The sequence below is a fragment of the Aricia agestis genome, chromosome 18, assembly GCF_905147365.1.
Source record: "Aricia agestis chromosome 18, ilAriAges1.1, whole genome shotgun sequence".
Taxonomy (NCBI): domain Eukaryota; kingdom Metazoa; phylum Arthropoda; class Insecta; order Lepidoptera; family Lycaenidae; genus Aricia; species Aricia agestis.
This window is the reverse complement of record NC_056423.1, coordinates 11,878,256-11,896,600: the sequence shown is the minus strand read 5'-3', so window position 1 is coordinate 11,896,600 and position 18,345 is coordinate 11,878,256. Positions and strand designations below refer to the sequence as shown.

General features: G+C 37.5%; 1 protein-coding gene and 3 long non-coding RNA genes across 4 annotated transcripts in view; 2 read left to right on the top strand and 2 right to left on the bottom strand.

Moving 5' to 3' along the window:
• The window catches only part of LOC121735823 (chromatin target of PRMT1 protein-like), a 100,849-nt gene that overhangs the window by 34,459 nt on the left and 48,045 nt on the right, over window positions 1-18,345 (top strand). The gene's annotated exons all lie outside the window — the stretch shown is intronic.
• LOC121735827 lies at window positions 2,396-18,012 on the top strand. Its single transcript, XR_006036918.1, has 3 exons — window positions 2,396-2,406; window positions 5,271-5,275; window positions 17,877-18,012. It is a non-coding gene; the product is annotated as an uncharacterized LOC121735827 (long non-coding RNA).
• Window positions 2,663-3,093, bottom strand: LOC121735828. Its single transcript, XR_006036919.1, has 3 exons — window positions 3,010-3,093; window positions 2,816-2,893; window positions 2,663-2,717 (listed from the first exon to the last, which is right to left on the bottom strand). It is a non-coding gene; the product is annotated as an uncharacterized LOC121735828 (long non-coding RNA).
• Window positions 8,396-8,881, bottom strand: LOC121735829. Its single transcript, XR_006036920.1, has 3 exons — window positions 8,807-8,881; window positions 8,557-8,625; window positions 8,396-8,478 (listed from the first exon to the last, which is right to left on the bottom strand). It is a non-coding gene; the product is annotated as an uncharacterized LOC121735829 (long non-coding RNA).

Genomic DNA, 18,345 nt, shown 5'->3' with positions numbered 1-18,345 from the left:
CTGTCTTGGTATTTAACAAGAAGAAGCCATCAATGATTCTGTTGCGAACCCGGCGCGAGGGCGCGCTGATGCTCGAACTGGCGCTGTGCTGCTGCTGCTGGAGGAGCTGCTGATTGTCGAGGGAGCACGGCTCGTCTTTTTTCCTCGCTTCTTGTCCGTACGTGGCTGAGAACGTGGCATTGCGTGGATTCGGACACTTCTGATATAAGACAAAACACACATTAGCATCAATAATACATTTATTTACAGATCCCCGTATCAATAGTACACAGTCTTCATCTTTTATACTTACATTCGTTAGACCAATAAACCAGACTAACTCTTTTCTCTATAAATGTTTCCTTTACACGCTACACCGGAATGGCAGCGGCGCGGGCGAGGCGAGCACTTTCAGTGTCATATGATTTTAAACTTTATCTTCATTATTGTAATACATAGTATCGCTTGAAACTGGACGCAGCTTCGAGACTCGGTATAAAGAACATATCGCGGCTTATAGAAATGGTCATCCTGATAAGTCACATTTTGCTAAACATCTTTTAGATAGTAATCATACTGTGCCCGATGGCCATTCCTATAAAGTTTTACATAAATGCGATAAAGGCTTTCGGCTGACCGTGTTGGAACAATTAGAGATCATAAAAGAAAAGAAAAATAACAGATTTGCATTGTTGAATGACCAAACTTGCTTGACTACGTCACCGCTTATTAATATGTTCGGGGGTACTAGTGAGAGTAGTGGGGGTAGTGGGGATAGTAGCGGGGCTCGATAGTGTATAAAAGGCGGTGTTTTGGCCGTTGGCGGCACTTAACGGATGTTGTTCGTAGAGTCCAGTCCAGAGTTGGGGCGAAACGCGCGTCGAGGTTTTCAACCTGGATGGTGGTGATGAGCCTTGCACGGATTTGCCAACATTATTGCTTGTGTGGTGGTGGTGTTTGCAAGTTCTTGCATGCGAGTGTACGCATAGGCAGTGTGGGAGGACGGAGGTGCTGTACGCATGCCTATGCGTACACTCACTCATTTACTTAAAGGTGGAAGTTGTTTTCGCGAAATATTGCTAAAAATAATAACAAACTAAATTTACAATAATGAAGATAAAGTTCAAAATCAAATGACACTGAAAATGCTCTCCTCGCCGCTGCCATTCCGGTGTAGCGCGGCCCTTACCGAGGTCTGCCAGCCAATATCAATTTATAATTTTTCTTGATAAAACAACTCAAAGAACACGTCACATTTTCAAAATCGATAGTAAAATAAAGTCACAAACAAGGTTTAAAACATCCTATCATAACTTTTCCGCTAATCATAGACTAAATAAAAACTTTAAATACGAGCGACAACAAATTATTTAAATATGAATTATGATAAAAAAACTTGCAAAAATTTATATAAATAAATAAATAAAATAAAATAAAAATCATTTATTTTCAGACCATAGATCCATAGTGTTAGTAACAATTTGACTTAAAAAACTATGTTAGTAGTACTAACATAGTTTTTTAAGTAAAAATTTATATAGGTAATACAATATACACCGGACAATTTGTAGATTCTAGTCGTCTAGTAAATTCTGTCATGAGAAAATTATTGGATTGGAATTTCTGTCAAAGATTTTTAAATATTATATTGTATTTTCTCTCAGACGTCTTGTCCTGTGGATTTATTCGCTTTCCGCCCTTTTTTGGTCTACCGGTTCCTATATCAGAATTTACAGTATTTATGTTTGTCTCTTCATCTTCAGTTACTAGCAGTACTGATCCTATTGATACTACTCTGACATCATTATGTTGTGCATTTTGTCATGTCATGTCAATTATTTTCATTCGCATTACTGCTATCGTGAATGTCCAAAAATAATTCCTGTCATAAATTATAATACACACATACATCGGCATGATATGAAGTAGTGGTCAATGATGTCTTCATTTTCAATTAAGGTATCTAAAAGCTTTTGAGTTTCTGGTGACATTGGTCGAAGAGAAGATGAAGAAGATGGTGTTCTGTCGTTCATTCGAGAGTAGTTGATCGAGGGAGAGAATATATATTACGTTGTATTTCTGATAGAGGAGGTCCATGAGAAGATTTTCAAGCCGCATTTGTGAGCTTTTGATGGGTTGTATTGCCGAAAAGATATCCTCCCTCTAAACAGCATCTTTAACTATCAATGACGATACATGCGTTAGGTGTTAGTAAGCTCTTCCAGTTGTTGATGACAAGGTCCGCGAGTGGTTTTATTTTGTACCGACTTTCATTTGGATCCCTCGGAGCTTCATTATCAACAAAGTGCCAGCAACGTAATATTGACGAGAAAGGTTTACGACATGTTTACGTTGTGAAATATTGGATGGTAGTAAGTCTACTGAGGGAAACCCTCAGCGCTTCTGACATTTTTTTAATTTTGACTTGTAATCATTCCAATACTGAAAATTAAATATAAAATTAGCATCGTAATTATTTGTATACCATAATAAAAAACAATATCACTTTTAGAGAATACTTAATGTTGTCCTCTTCTTCGGAATAGTTCAAGTTCTTTTGCTATGATTGAACTCTTTGTGTTTGTCTTATAAAGTAGTTAATTTAGGTAATTTAAATACTGTATGTATGTAAGTACATACATATACACATAGGTACTCAGTAAGATACCTAATTTGCATCATCCTTTCCATTGTATATTTTGAGCATCGAGAATGGTCACAGATTGCTCAGGAATATCCTGAAAAACAATTGCAAATCACACATAGTTATATTATACTTACATTTAAATGAATGTTATATTATGATATAATTACTTATAACAAAAATTGGTGTCACATAAAGCTGTCGCAATATGCTGTCTGAGTCATTAGTCTCAGAGCATAGAGGCGGTTGAACTGGTTGACTTTCATGTTCCTACAAATAGACAATAAAAAATAAATAACACTTTAAAATAATCACTAATTATAGTGTGGTCTATGGATGACATAGGTCTAAATTAATGGCTCATGCTTTAGAACTAAGATACATACGGGAAATGGATTAATTGCTAAATTTGTATCGCCAGTAGCATAACTAAGATCACCAGAAATAGTTAAAATCTTTTGCTTCAGTTCTATTAGCTCCACCACCTCTGCATCAACCCCACCACCAGTTCTCCGCCTAACAGTCTCTGCATTATTAGCTTTCCTTTTTGTAGAAGCTTTTTTATCTTTCCAATACTGTACAAAAAAAAACCATAATAATATTAAAGAGAAATATAATATTAAAGATACATACGTACTTCTAAATTAACCACTGCAATATTATGTCACTTTTGTGCATTGTATTGTCTATTTCTATAATAATGTGATCTATAGATTACTAACCTTAGCCCACTGCTTCCATTCTTTAAATAATTAGTACATCCATCACCAACACTATTTAAAACTGTGGCGATTTCCATCCAGCCACTTCGCATGCGAGTTCTTGCATTGGCTGTACGGGCATGTCCGGTGGCAAGGTCAGAACTCTGAACTGAAGTGCAGTTATATGAGACAACAGGTTACATTATGGTAAAATGACACTTGTTTAATTTAGATTAATGTTCACTATGGGTTGTAGAACAAGTCACGTCAACTATTCTGTTGCAACTAAAGTTACTGAATGTTTAAAATAACACATTATTTTATTTTATACGGTCCCAAGTTTCACAAAATATTTTAAGTGGTTTTCGTGGCTCGCCGGTCGTCCTAACCTCGACCGACCGATGCCAAATATAAAGCATACAAGTGTAAGCACTTGAGTTCTTAGCATACTTAACACGATAACTGCTGAAATCGCGCCTATTGGGACGAGAGTGCCGCAACGGCTGTGCTAACGATAGCGCCAGGTAGGAACGCAAATTTCATTCCCTACTTGTGCTACGGTCCTACGTGGCGGGTCGGCGGCAGCTAGTACGCGAGTGCGTGCCGACCTGCCAGGTAGGGTATGATAAAATAAAATAAAATGTTCACTTAAAGTCACAAATAAAATTATTTCATTTAAGTTATTGTGTTTTGGTTCTTTTGTCACACAATAGAAAGTGTGTACTTGTAACTTGTATCATAATATATTATGTCCATTACAATTTTTTAAACATGTTAATTATAATGCATGTAGAGTAGATAATAAGATTAATAAGGCAATAGACTTTCTATTGCCTTGTAAAAAATTGAATGCAATGTCCGATGCAGACTACTCATCGAACATCACATCCGTCGTCAGTAGAAGCGATCCCGTACCTACTGTAAATAATCAATTAATCAATTAAAACTATTTACAGTTCATTGTACAGTTCATTATACAGATTTCAAATAAACGTACAAAATATATACTTTCATCGTCGAAATACCACTAGTTTGTTTCTAGCGCGGTACAGCGACATCTATAAGAAAAATATTCAACTACGTAATTTATGCCTTGTGTCGGTCATAACTAGGGTTGCCAGGTGAGTCACGAAAAAATACCGTACAAACCCAAAGTCCAAACGGGGGGGTTGTTGTGTTAAAGGCCTGATACACGGTTCACGGTACGTAACGAAATTTTTTCTGTTATTCGATAACGTTATGAAGCCCTGGGTTCGGTTGGTAACTTGTTGGCAACCGTCTAGCCTCTTCTTTACAACCTCGCGAAGACAACGTTCGCAAATTGGCGAGAGAAATTAAGGAACGAGAAGTAGTTACAGAACTTTTCGACCTGTATTAAACCTGCCCTGCCTTTGGGGCTTACATTTTTTATTTTAATCGATTGGAGTTTTTTCATATTTTCTTATAAGTTTGTTTTCAACTAGATTTAGGATTTTGTTTACAAACAATGCGTATGATTTGACAGTTTTTTTTAGTATGCAAAGACCAAATTTTATTTCAAGCATTTCAACTTTCTTATGAAAATTGGCTTCATGTGGCCCCAAAGAAAGTAGTCGAGCGGCGTCAGATCAGGAGAGCGGGCTGGCCAGCCCACTGGGCCTTCGCGCCCAATCCAGCGATTGGCATAATTATTATTTAAAAATTCACGGACATTGCGTCCATAGTGAGCAGGGCAGCCGTCCATTTGCAAGTACGGCTGTCTCGATGCCAGCGGCATATCCTCTAACAGACGGGGAAGCTCATCCCTTAATGAAGTTAGGAACCGTTCCGAATTTAGTGTCGCTGATAAAATTACTGGTCCTATCAACGTGTCATCGAGTAGACCTGCCCAAACATTTATTGAAAATTGCACCGGGACTGAAGATACCCTCTTCAGATGTGGATGTGCCCCTCGTGCAAATTCCTAGCGTTCGTGATGCCATTCCTGGTGAACTTCGACTCATCCATCCATAAAATCTTTTTTAAAAATTGTGGATTGCGACCAATTTGTCGTTGTAGCTAGATCGACATAACCCACCTTGATTGGAAATCCATATCCCCGTGCAAATCCTGGCCACTTTGATAATGATATGGATGTAGACCTTCTTTCTTCAAGATTCTCCACGCTGAGGTTTGTGATATGCCGTGAAGTAAAGCTAAACGCCTCGTACTAATAGTAGGAGTGGCAAAAACGCTACTTAAAACCGCTTCTTCTATCGTTGTGTCGATTACAATGGATTTTTGTTTAAACCAAAATCATGCAAGTCTTCCCAAGCATTTTGCCTGTATATTTCGATAGTGTACACTCCATTTTGAAGGTGTTCACTGCAGTACGATCTTGCAATCTTCATTTGGTAGGTACCTAATGCCAACAAAATAACTTGTTCTTCGGTTTATTGTGGAAACTGTACATCATTTGCTTCTAGTCGCACAAAGTCTGCTCTTCTGTTGTTCAATCTTTTCCTTTCGACGTAATTATGTAGAATATTGGGTGTATCAATCTTCCTCCTTATTTCTTCTACAAACATATCAGCGTATTGGTTGTTATCGATGGGTGCATGGAAGTGGTTCATAATGGCGGCAGCGATTTTAAAATCGTTGAAGAAATGCGGCAACGCATTGTTAAAATATTTTTGGCGAAACAGTTTAAAATCTCGCTTGAATCTACCGTTAACCACTTCCACCACCCACCGGCACATGGTCACCTTTCTAGATTCGTTTGCTTGTGCGGTAGTTAGTTGAGATTCCCCTCTGTTCTTTGAAGGGGGAACGTGGTATTCATACCCACAAGCTTCAATATCGCCAAGACTGTCTCTACAGCCACGATCTAGTATAAAAACATCGTTGGGTTCCAACAGAACGTGTATTGGATTTTCATTGTAGTTCATAATGCTGCTCATTATATTGGCATCTGTATTCGTGGCTGCGTACGGCCCTTTTACATCAATGATGTATCCATCTGTGCAGACTATCAAAAAGGGCTTTAGCAGATTTTCAAACTTGTGCAAACTGTATGATTGTCGCTGAAATAAGAAGTTTGCACTTTTATGTATATAAGTATATGTTCCGTCGCATATTAATATTGCCTTGGAGTTTTGGTCGTCTCCATATATTGTTTTTGGTATTATGAGGTTCCTTTCTTTAATATTATTTCTTGTTATGTGATCAACTCCTAGATGAAGGACCACATAATCTTCGGTAAGGCAATCACGCGCTTTATTCATAAGGCGTTCTAAGTAGTAAGTTTTGCCTTGTCATATTAAGAGCGTTGCAAGCCTTTCGTTGGGGTCGCCGGTGCGTAGTTTTATTAAAAATATACCCAATGCAGTTCTGGGATTGCTGCATCTTTGGACCAGAGAATTTGTTCTAAAATTGTGTCGAACTGTTCATTATTACGTCCAGTCCAAAAATGCATCTCTTCGTCGGATAGCGCACCTCTGGTACTAAAATCCAATCTGGAACCACGTTGTACGGCATTTCTCAACAGGTCACAAATGTCACCAAACTGCGCTGCATTAGAATCATGAGTGACAATTCTGTGGAAGTTCAGCCCAGTTATTATTTTCGAGGTGTTCTTGACATACTCTTGCACCGTCAGGGATGTAAAGCCTATACTCACAAATCGTGTGTATCTTAATAACATTCGGGATCCTATGACGGGTTCAGTTTTGACAGTTATTGAATATACAATGCCTCGGTGTGTTTGGTGCTATTGAATACTCGGGAACCTGAATCATTTGTGCATCCTGTTGTACTGGTGCTACAGGTACTTCTTGAATAGGAGGCGGTCTAATGGCATTTTCAGCCCTTTGCCAACATCGGTGGCATACGTTTCGCGTATTGTCGAAAACAACCTGAAAAAAAAATGTTACCAACTTCTAACAACTAATAGACAAAACGGCAAAATAACGGGTGTAAAAAAAAACAATGAGTGGTTTACGCTGGAATGTGATCCCCGTCCCGCACGCACACCGCACTATTGCAAATGACATCATAGGCTTTTTTTTTTTTATGAAATAAGGGGGCAAACGAGCAAACGGGTCACCTGATGGAAAGCAACTTCCGTCGCCCATGGACACTCGCAGCATCAGAAGAGCTGCAGGTGCGTTACCGACCTTTTAAGAGGGAATAGGGTAATAGGGGAGGGTAGGAATGGGAAGGGAATAGGGGAGGGTAGGGAAGGGAATAGGGTAGGGGATTGGGCCTCCGGTAAACTCACTCACTCGGCGAAATACAGCGCTAGCGCTGTTTCACGCCGGTTTTCTGTGAGAACGTGGTATTTCTCCGGTCGAGCCGAAAAAGGTCAGGTCGAGCTCAGGTATAAATACTTGGACGGGTACAACCATTCATTTGCATGTAATAAAAACAACAAAACGTTTAGAAACGAGGCACTATTTTAATGTTTAAAAATGAGATACTTTTTAATATAATTAATTCATGCTCTTACCTCTAAGACTGCATTTTCTTGAATATAAGCTGCTAGTTCTGGCCATAGTATTGGTAGATTATCAGCCAAAAGATGACGCTGATATCTACCACGGGAGAACCCTCTACGACACATTACACAGTTGTTGCCAGGTTCCATTTTCGCAACAGTTCACTTTTTAAACATTCAGTGCACAGCAGAAGTCCAAAAGAAAGCCGGGGTCAACGTAAAAAAACTGTAATCGGAGTCCAAAAACAATGCCAGGGTTGTATATAGTCGCCGAATACAATGGGTAGACGGGGAAGCGTAGTCACACACACATAACAAACAAACGACTGATGTCTCATGTCTCTCGCGCGACCGACGCGACGCTTGCCTGCGCGCATTCACTGCCCCCTCCACGCCTCCTACCGTCGCCCCGCCGCCGCCGCCGGCAATCTCCTCACGTCTACCTCTCGCTGGTTGTGTGTCCGAAAATGTGACGAAATATGAAACCGAAATGAAAACAAAGTATCATAAAAACAACATATTGCGTTTAACATAAGTTATATTTTTATTCGGATTAGTGGTACCATAGAACTCTAAACCGACAAACGAAAGGAACTTGGCTCCATAGGAACTTTTCTCGATCATTTAAGACCTGACGAGAGTGACGACGCACTTGTGACCTTGATGGTGTCCTTGGCATCGTTTCTCCACATTGAAGAAACCTAAAATAAAAAGTTATGTAGTAGGAACTTGTGGCGACAAGCAAGATTTTATGTTAGGGCAAGAAGATAGATACTTACATTGCAGGCGAAGGCGGGGAAGTTCGACGCGACGAGCTGGATGGCGTCGTGTTTCCACATTCCAGGAACCTGAAATATGAAGTTTTGTAGTACCTATATCTAAAGAAGATAAATCTCACTTTACTATTGGTCATACAGACCAAAAAAGGAACGGGTTGCACTCTGAATGCTGGCAGAACTGAAAACTTGTATTTAAAATTAACGTTGTACATTTTTTAATATTGGGGGGGGGTGTTTGGAAGTGACTTACATTGCCGGCGATGGCGGCATGTCCACTTCGGAACTTTGGAGAGCTTCTCCCACATACCCTCCGAGTGTGGGAGAAGTACTTGATCCGGCTGCAAATCGTTGCGGGAGCGATCGGTGCGGGAGCCGTTGATCTAGGCCGACATTTAAAATTATTATAATTTACTAGCTGTCCCGGCAAACTTTGTTTTGCTATATATAAAGTATTTCGCCCGTATTATTTTATTGAAGTGACTTAATAATAATGTCACCATGGCAACGTCGATCGCTATCCCGCCGCATAAACAATGGTCGCTATCAATTAAACATTACATTTAACACAACTGTCAACGAAAACTTTCACTGCGTTATATATTAAAGTACAATATTGATAAACACGCGAGCTTCTCTTATTGTTATTACTTTTCACGCGCGAAATGCACTGAAAGTCACTTTTTTGTTCTTCAAGGTTATAACTTAGAAATAATTATTTTAAAATCTTACACAATAACACTATTTTCCCTTTTTTTTTCTTTGTTTCTTTTCTTTCTTTAACTATTAGGTTACTTGCAGGTCTAATTTAAATATTATTAACTTTATTTGCACTGTAAAATGTCCCATAGTCACCATAGAAAGCGTCAGTTACAATATTGGAACTGGGAATCTCACCTGGATCATAATCAGGATCATCGACGTCGTCATCAGCAAAAACATTCGGTTCTTGATCCGATATATGTATCAGCATCTGGCTCTTGTTCTACATCGCTGTTGCTGCTGTTTGAGTCCGTATCATTATCACTCATTGCAAAGTCACTTTCTTCCAGTGTACTCAGTTGATGTTGGCGTGGCATTTTCAACAAAAAGCACTAAATAACCTCAATAAAAATCTTGAAAGAATTTTATGAACATATGAACCGAATTCAAATATGACAGTTACATAAAATTACAGTGACAGGTTTACAGAATTATGTAAATAATGTATGGAATAATTCTATACACTTTGTCCAACGCTACTCCAATTTATTTTATCCCTTCAAAAAATATGAATTGTCGAGGTCCTCAAAATAGGCCTTTGTTTGCGAGATGACTTCATTATTGGAGTCAAATCTTTTTCCACCGAGCCATTTCTTCAGGTTTGGGAACAAGAAGTAGTCACTCGGAGCCAAATCTGGAGAATAGGGCGGATGAGGGAGCAATTCATATCCCAATTCATGGATTTTTGATTGTTCTTCCCTTTTGAAGGTAGTCAATGTGGATTATCCCACGTGCATCCCAAAAATCCGACTGTCGCCATAACTTTATTGGCTGACAAACCCACCTTGGCCTTCTTTGGCGCCGATTCACCCTTAGAAACCCACTGTTTTGACTGTTATATAGGTCTCTGGTGTGTTGTGATGGATCTATGTTTCGTCCACGGTTACAAAACGGCGCAAAAACTCCTCCATATTGCGATTAAACAACGCCAAACCTTCCTGTGAAATTGTTACACGATTGCATTTGTGGTCGACTGTGAGCAAACGCGGCACCCATCTTGCGGAAAGCTTTCTCATACCCAAGTGATCATTCAAAATTGAAACCACTGAGCAGTTTTACTTTAAGATTAAAGCAGTATTACTTTAATATTACTTTCAGATTTGGCACAAACAAAAACCATACTTATGTTTATATATAGAGATCATGTTTGTTTATACGAAATCCAAAAGTAATACTAAAGTAATACTGCTATAAGAGCTCATAGCTGGACGTTCGGCATCTTCAGTGCTTGTACGGCCACAACGAAATTCAGTAAACCACTTTTTTACCATAGAAATCGATGGTGCAGAGACCCCATAGTATTTATCAAGCTTAGTAATGGTTTTTTTTTCGCAAAAAATAATGCTTAATAAGCACACGAAATTCACTTTTTTCCATTTTTTCCTCAAATTACTGGGTAGTCTGATAAAGATTATAGCTGTCAAACACAAACTAACTGATGCAGCAAGTTCAAATTTTGATAGGAGTCAACTGACATATGCCTGTTGACAGGAGTAGTGTTGCTTTTTCAGTAAAGAGGTCAGAAATTTAAAAAGTCACGGACTTATTGACCTACCTCGCTTCGCTCATGAACCATATTGTGTTTCAGGGAAGTAAAGCCTAGTAAAAAAATTGATTTAAAAAATTAACATTTTTAAATCAATTGTTTTACTAGGGCTACCATATTGTCACTTGGTCCGGCGCAGGGACAGTAAAAAGAGGAAAGAGAAGAGAGAAATAAAAAGAATGAATTAACAATTTAACAAATTTATTTTAAACTAAAAAAAAAAGAAACCTAGACAGTCGGAAGAGCGGGAAGATGGCGCTGCCAACTTCATTTTTTCAATCGAACGAACGCAATCGATTAGGCGCGTTACAAAGACGCCTAATAGATGTCGCTATGCGACATATCCCCCCTCGCTAGCTAAGGATTTTTCATGATAAAGGAAAAATAGCTAAGCTAGAAAAAGTGGGAAAATGAAAAAGAAGAAACTAAAAAAAAAACAAAGGGAAAAAATAGCCCTTTGAAAAAAAAAATAAACTAAAATAATAACAGCCGCAAAATAAAATTGTTACGCGTCCTAGTAACAGGTAAAGGGCCCATTATGTCCACAGAAATGACTTGAAATGGTCGAGCACAGTCTTTAGGTCGGCCCATCTCACCTAGGACTTTATGGTTTTGGGACTTGTACTGCAAACATATAGATCACTGCGAAACATATGCAACTACGTCGCGGTACATATTCGGTCAAAAGTAATTAAGAGCGAGCCGCCTATAAGTTTTAAAAATACCCATGTGACCAGCAGTGGGCTCATCATGGTTAGCACGAATAACATCAACACAAAACTCCTTTGGAACTACTTCTTTCCAAGAAAACTCAGAGGTTAAGTTATGTTTATTCTTAGATAGTCTAAACAATTTATCGTTTTTAATAGCAAAATTAGGGAAAGAAGTCGGCGAGCTATTACAGCCGTTAAAAATATTAAGATACCAAGTATTAGTGCCGGTATACTTAGACCAAGAGGTAAAAATAGCGCTAACCGTTACCGCGCGACAAAGAGCGTCCGGTATAATATTGTCGCTGCCTTTACGATGTTTAATCTCAAAGTTGAATTCCGACAACCTAACGCACGCAGTACCGGCGCGGAGACCAGGCTCTACTTCAGTTTGGTGAACGCCACGTCAGCCTCTAAAGTCCACTCAAAAGGAGGGGCATCCTTACGCGTAGACGTAAGTTTATTTATGGGCCCTGCCAAAGTACTAAAATTAGGCACAAACCGTCTGTACCAAGTGGCAGTGCCAAGGAAACGTTTAACACTCTTTCTACAAGTAGGAGTAGGAAAATTTACTATCGCGGCGACCTTGTCAGGGTCAGTACGAAAACCGTTGCCGTCGATAACGTATCCTAAATATTTTAACTGAGGCCTAAAAAATTTACATTTTTCAAACTTTACAGTGAGATTAGCCTCTCTGAGAGTTTGAAGAACTCTCAGGAGCGTAGCTACATGCTCGTGAAAAGTTTCACTAATAATTACAATGTCATCTAAGTAACAGAAGGTTTTAGGACCAAAACTACCGAATAAGGAGTCCACCAAACGTTGTTGCGTGGCGGGTGCATTGGTCAACCCGAAAGCCATAAGCCTAAATCGGAACATCCCGCGACCAGGAACGTAGAAAGCGGTCTTATCACGTTCAGACTCCTCAATAGCTGTCTGCCAAAAGCAGTTAGAAAGATCTATTGTAGATAGATAATGAGCGTCATGTAAGCTATCTAAAACTTCCGAAACATAAGGTAAACTATAGGCGTCTATTTAGTTACCGAGTTCAATTTTCTACTATCTAGACAGAATCTAAATTCGCCAGTCTTTTTAGCGACTACTAGTACAGGAAAACTCCACGCAGATTGACGCGGTTCGATTACGTCCATCGCCAACATTTCGTCAACCTGTTCAGCCAAAATCCGTTGTTTTTCAGGCGACATCCTATATATTATAGGATGTCGCCAACGGCGACAGTGACTCCGAGGGGTTAAGGTGTTCGTACCCATTGATAACTGGTTTAGTCACCTGATTAGATGTGACGTCTTGTTCGGAAGCCGCACTAGAAATATAAATGAGGTATTTAGGGCAAAGCTTAAAAGAACGCCCAAAGTCAATACCTAAAATTAAGTTACTAGTAACCTCTGGTACTACATAAAACTTTAATATGTGAAATTGATCTTCAAAAGTAACAGGTAAGTTTATATAACCGATAGATTTTTAGTTCTGACCATCAGCTGCAAAAATAGAAATATTATTATTATCAGTGATCAGCTGATAACCTCTATTAATAATATTTAAATGAGAATTATTCCCCAACAAAGAAATACAAGAACCGGAATCTAAAAGACCGCACATGCGAAAAGAGTCTATATGTATATCGACATAAGGTCGAGAATCAGAGTTATTATCCCGGACCGTGTTCACTGAATAGTATTTGAAAAGCATGCCAACAGTATTAAGCCATTGTTTCTAATCTTCAAGATCGGTAGAGTGGCTTGATGGCTGAACACGATCCGAACCAACTAGTTTTTTGGACCGGTAGGAGTTGGCTTACGGCAACGAGGACAAGCAGGAAATTAAATGCCTGGGCTCCCACAGCCATAACAAAATATCTCTGACCTACCTTTCGGACATTCTAAGTATGAGAGTTATTTTTACATCTAAGACAAAATTTAGGAATAGACTGTATACTAGAAATTGATTTATTTTGATTATTATTAAAATTATTAGAATTATTATTAGAATTTTGCCGAAACTGTTTATTAAATTTAAAATTATTAAAAGAATTATTAGGTTTATTTTTCTATATTTTACTAGATTTATTTTCACCAGTACTATTAGATTTATAGGCTAGGTCCGGTGCCAAAGTCTCCGTTGTGACCTTCGGAGGTTCGTGGTACAACGTTAACCGAGACTGCACATCTTCATAATTTTTGCAGACTGACTTCAGCTTTTCGACAGAAGAAACCCCAGGAGACGAAGCTAGTATGTTAGCGTAGCAAGGCCTAAGGCGGGGATTAATCTCAATCCAAAACGATAACTTTGCACACAACCAAAGACCAAGCGGATACGCATCGCAATAAGATTCATTTTAGCTTAGCATAAAACTGTAGTCACTCGAGCGGATCTTCTATAATTTTCATGTTTTTTTTTAAATATCTTTGGAAATAAACATTAAGAAACAAAATTGTTCGGTTAAAGAATTTTTATTATAGATTTACTGACAATTTATTCAAATAAAATGTATAAATATCCTTATATTTCGATGAAATAGATTTTTATCGGAGGTGAGTTTGTAAATTAGTTACAGCCAAAGTATTAAGTTTTATTAAAATGTTTATGGTTTAAGGTATTTTAAATATTGTGCTTTATACCTCATATTTTTTAAAACTTCGTTATTATATTGGAACTAGGTAAACCGTAAGTCGCGGAGTAACAGATTGGGGTTTATCCTCGCCTTAACATTATGGAGAAGTATCTCCAACTTCTCACTCTCTTCGATCGGCTTAGTGAGACGAGAGAAGAGGCCCTCCATAATGGCTACATAAATAGTGATGTTCTCCGTTTCGCCCTGTGTATGACTACGAATCTCATTCATTAGCCTATATTCATAGCTAGGCTTATCGAAGACAGCATACAAAGGATTTAAAAGCTCCGACCAACTATTAACTTTTTGGTAGATGCTCCGGTACCAGTGTAAGGCATCACCAGAAAAGAAATCAAAAGCGTGAGATAGGATTTTAGAATCATCAACATTATGTTGTGTACAGTACTCATTAACTCGAGAGATAAAAGCACGGACACAAGACTTGCCATCAAATTTAAGTTTAAAGTCTGAAAATATTTTTTTATTCTCACACTGGACTGTGATGTTCAGTAGAGGAACAGTGGGAGAAGGGGCAGAAGCTGGCAAAACAGTACCACTACGAGATTCTTTAAGTTAAGTAAACTTAAATGATTTTGAAAAGTTTCTATACAACTATCATACCCATCAAGAAAAGGGTCATTATTAGAAATAGAAATTCTGTTAATCCTATACTCTAAGTGAGTTAAGTAATTCTCCGCGCGGAGCAACGCGTTAGGAGCTGGGTGTGAGTCGAGCTGTTGTTTGGCTTTATCAATTGCTCCCTCAACCCCCAACAGGTCGTCCTGGACGGGAATAGTAGACTCTAAAATGTCCTCCGATGGGTATTCCTCGACTAGTTTTGAAATTTGTTTCCTAAGTTCAGCAACAGTAGCAACTGGTGTTTCATTACGAATAAGTACTTCATACTCCAACTCAGACTTTTGGAGTGAAATGAATTTAATTTTGGCAGACATTGTAAAAAGTTAATTTAAGAGAAAAAAAAAGTTTTAAGTTAATTTATCAAAGTTAAATTTAAGCATTAAAAAGAGAACCCTAATGGTGAGTGAGATATATTGTGTTTGTAGATGTCAAAAACAAACTAACTTTGTAAAACAAAATTTAAAAAAACAAATTAAGTATAAATTATTATACAACCTAATACTTTACACAACAAATAACAAAAGAACAGGACACAACAAGTTTAAGTAATATTATATTTAAATAAAAGTAATAGCCACAAAATAAAATTAAAAGTTAAGTTTTTAAAAGTTAAAAGTTAATTGGCAAAATATAATAACTACAAAAAAGGCAAAGGGAATTTTGAATTTAGAGGTTTGTTTTAGTTTTCTTAACTTAGAATAGCTAAGTTGAAATTTAGACCAAAAAGTTAAAAGCCAAAACACATAAGTGTTACAGAAGGTAACACTGCTGCGTGCGTAAGAGAATGTATGTGTATGTGAGTGAGGGTGTGTAAATGTGTAGTGTATAAAATATAGTATTTAAATATTCAACAGTAATTATTAAAACAACAGTGCCACAAAAGTTAGGGGTATATTCCCTAATACAAAAAGGAAAATTACCTGTAAGAAGTTCAGGTAAATTTTTAGGAAAAGTATACCTTTTTTAGCAGCAAAGGTATATAAAAGAATAATAAATATAAAAGGAATACTATAAATAAATATAATATAATGTGCAGTGAGAGGTATCGGTTTCTGCCTCTTATACAACCTGGATACCTGCAGGATGCGGTCAATTCTAACCCCGGACCGATACAGGGAAGTTAAGTAGAAAAAAGAAACAAAAAAAGAACTTACTAAAACAATCAGTCAGTAGGACAGCACAACACACACACAAACTGAACCCGACCCGAAAAACAATTATTTTTATTTAATTAAGAAATAGTTTAACAAAAAGGAAAATATCTGGTAAAAATATCAGATATCCCAACGGAAAATTGTATTAGTTGCACCATTGGCCAAAAGATGGCGCTGCCAACCTCATTTTTTCAATCGAACGAACGCAATCGGTTAGGTTAGGTTAGGTTACAAATACGCCTAATAGATGTCGCATAGCGACAATATGAGTTTAAATAAACAAATAAAAAAACTGAACTTCCCGGTCGATTTAATATTTTTGTATTGGACAGGGAATGTGTTAATTTTCATCCCCACTTTCATTTACATCTCGTTCAGGTAAGCGCTCCGTTATCCGTACCACTAAGTTCAATAGCAGGTAAGTTTTGTACCATGGATATAGTTCTTCCGGTACTTGTGTGGCCAGCATTTACACGTTTGACCAGATCTGCTTTCTCTGCATTTAAAACTGGCAGTAGGTCAGAATATGCAGGGTTCAAGACTAAAGTTGCTGCTCCTCTTCTGTGATCTCTACCGGCTTTCTTGTATTCCGAAGAATGATCATACCGACAAAACAGTATCTCCGGTGACGCTTATCCGACTTTTATGGATTTGATCTTTAACCATGAGATTTTGTTTCCACAATTTAAAAATCTGTGTATTTTAAATGATGCACTATTGGCTTTATTTTTTCCTCGTTGAGATCTTTCAGATCGGAAAATGTTAATCCAGTCTGTCGTGGTAAATGCATTCTTATTTTTTTCTGACTCAATTGCAGAGTGCATAGAGCCACATAGAGTCACTCCATTTGTGAGTGACCAGATTCCAAGAACTTTAGCTCGATTTCGTTCAAATGCTCAATTATTTTTACTGCATACACATGGCGGTCACTTGCTGGTTACGGTTTTGGCCACCACAGACCGTATCACAAGAGAAGGAAACACTTGTGACTGTAGCAGGTAGTGACTGTAAAAACATTAACAATATAGAACTAATCAGTAATTTCGTTGCTTCCTCTCTTCCCATTCTCATTCCATGTATAGGTTTCGACCAAAATTTTGAACCGTCGCACAATAGAACTGTGTTTTTAAATCTATAGTACAAAGTTAGCTATCATTTTTAAAATATTATAAGCAGTAATATTTTTGCCTTTCATTAACTACAGAGAACCTTAGCATATTTACCGCAGTACTTAAATCATAAACTTACTATTTAATTAGAAAAAAATCAAATGTCCACAAAAAACTGAAAACTCTGTGTATCTCCATGTTATGGTAATTCTTAACATATCAATATTCAGTCATTGTTTTTGCCTTAAAATCTAAATAGGAACTTAGCTAGCTTAATAACTGCATTGAACTATCCCGTCCACTGTAATTTTACCAGTAATAATTAAAAAAAAGCACTCAAAAATAAACTTCGTAAAAATCATCAAGTAAATAATATTCTTTACAATTTAAAGATAATCTGAATTTTTTAAGTATTGAAATATCCATGACAATATCGAGGTCAGGTTTCTGTGGCATAATAAATTTTAATTTGGGAGTCTTTTCTCGAGGCCGAAGGTCAAGGAAAGAATCGAGGTCAGGTTTCATTTTCATAATAAAATTTAAGTTTATAGTCTTCATAAATGTGACTATTAAGTATATTCTTATCTTTAGCGGCAATTTTCTTAACAAATCCTACATAGTACTTCCATACTTTTATATGAAGTATCTCACTAAAATTACGTCATTAATTCTTATGTTTCATAATGGCTGGATGGCTCAATGCTTCAACAACTTGACGTATACACCTACTAGTTGTTCTTTATATCAAATGCTGCGTTAATGCTGCGTTAGTAATGCGTTGATATGAACCCGTAGCAAAAAAGTTAAGAGTACACAAAACCTGAAACATGATTTCATTAAGAAATTACACTAAGTAATTTTATATTTTATCTGAGGTTAGAAGAAGGTACAACACATACCTTGATTTCTAAACTAATTTCCCGTGTACCTTTCAAAAAACTTTATCCAACCTAAAACGATGAACAAATTCCAAGTCCTCCATCTCCACAATTTGCACCATTTTATGACGAATTATTCTTGTTAAACGTCTTTGCAATGTTGTTTCCATTTTATTAGGATCCAAACGGCACTACCAACACAAGAAGTTTCTGCTAATTTTGAAGCATCCGTGTAAATTAAAGTCCAATCCTTAAATGTATCGCTTATTATGGCAAATTGATTATTAACAACAGAGGAACCCTTTACTATAGGGAAATTCAAGATAATATCTGGAGAAAATACAAGGGAGGGCAATGAAGGG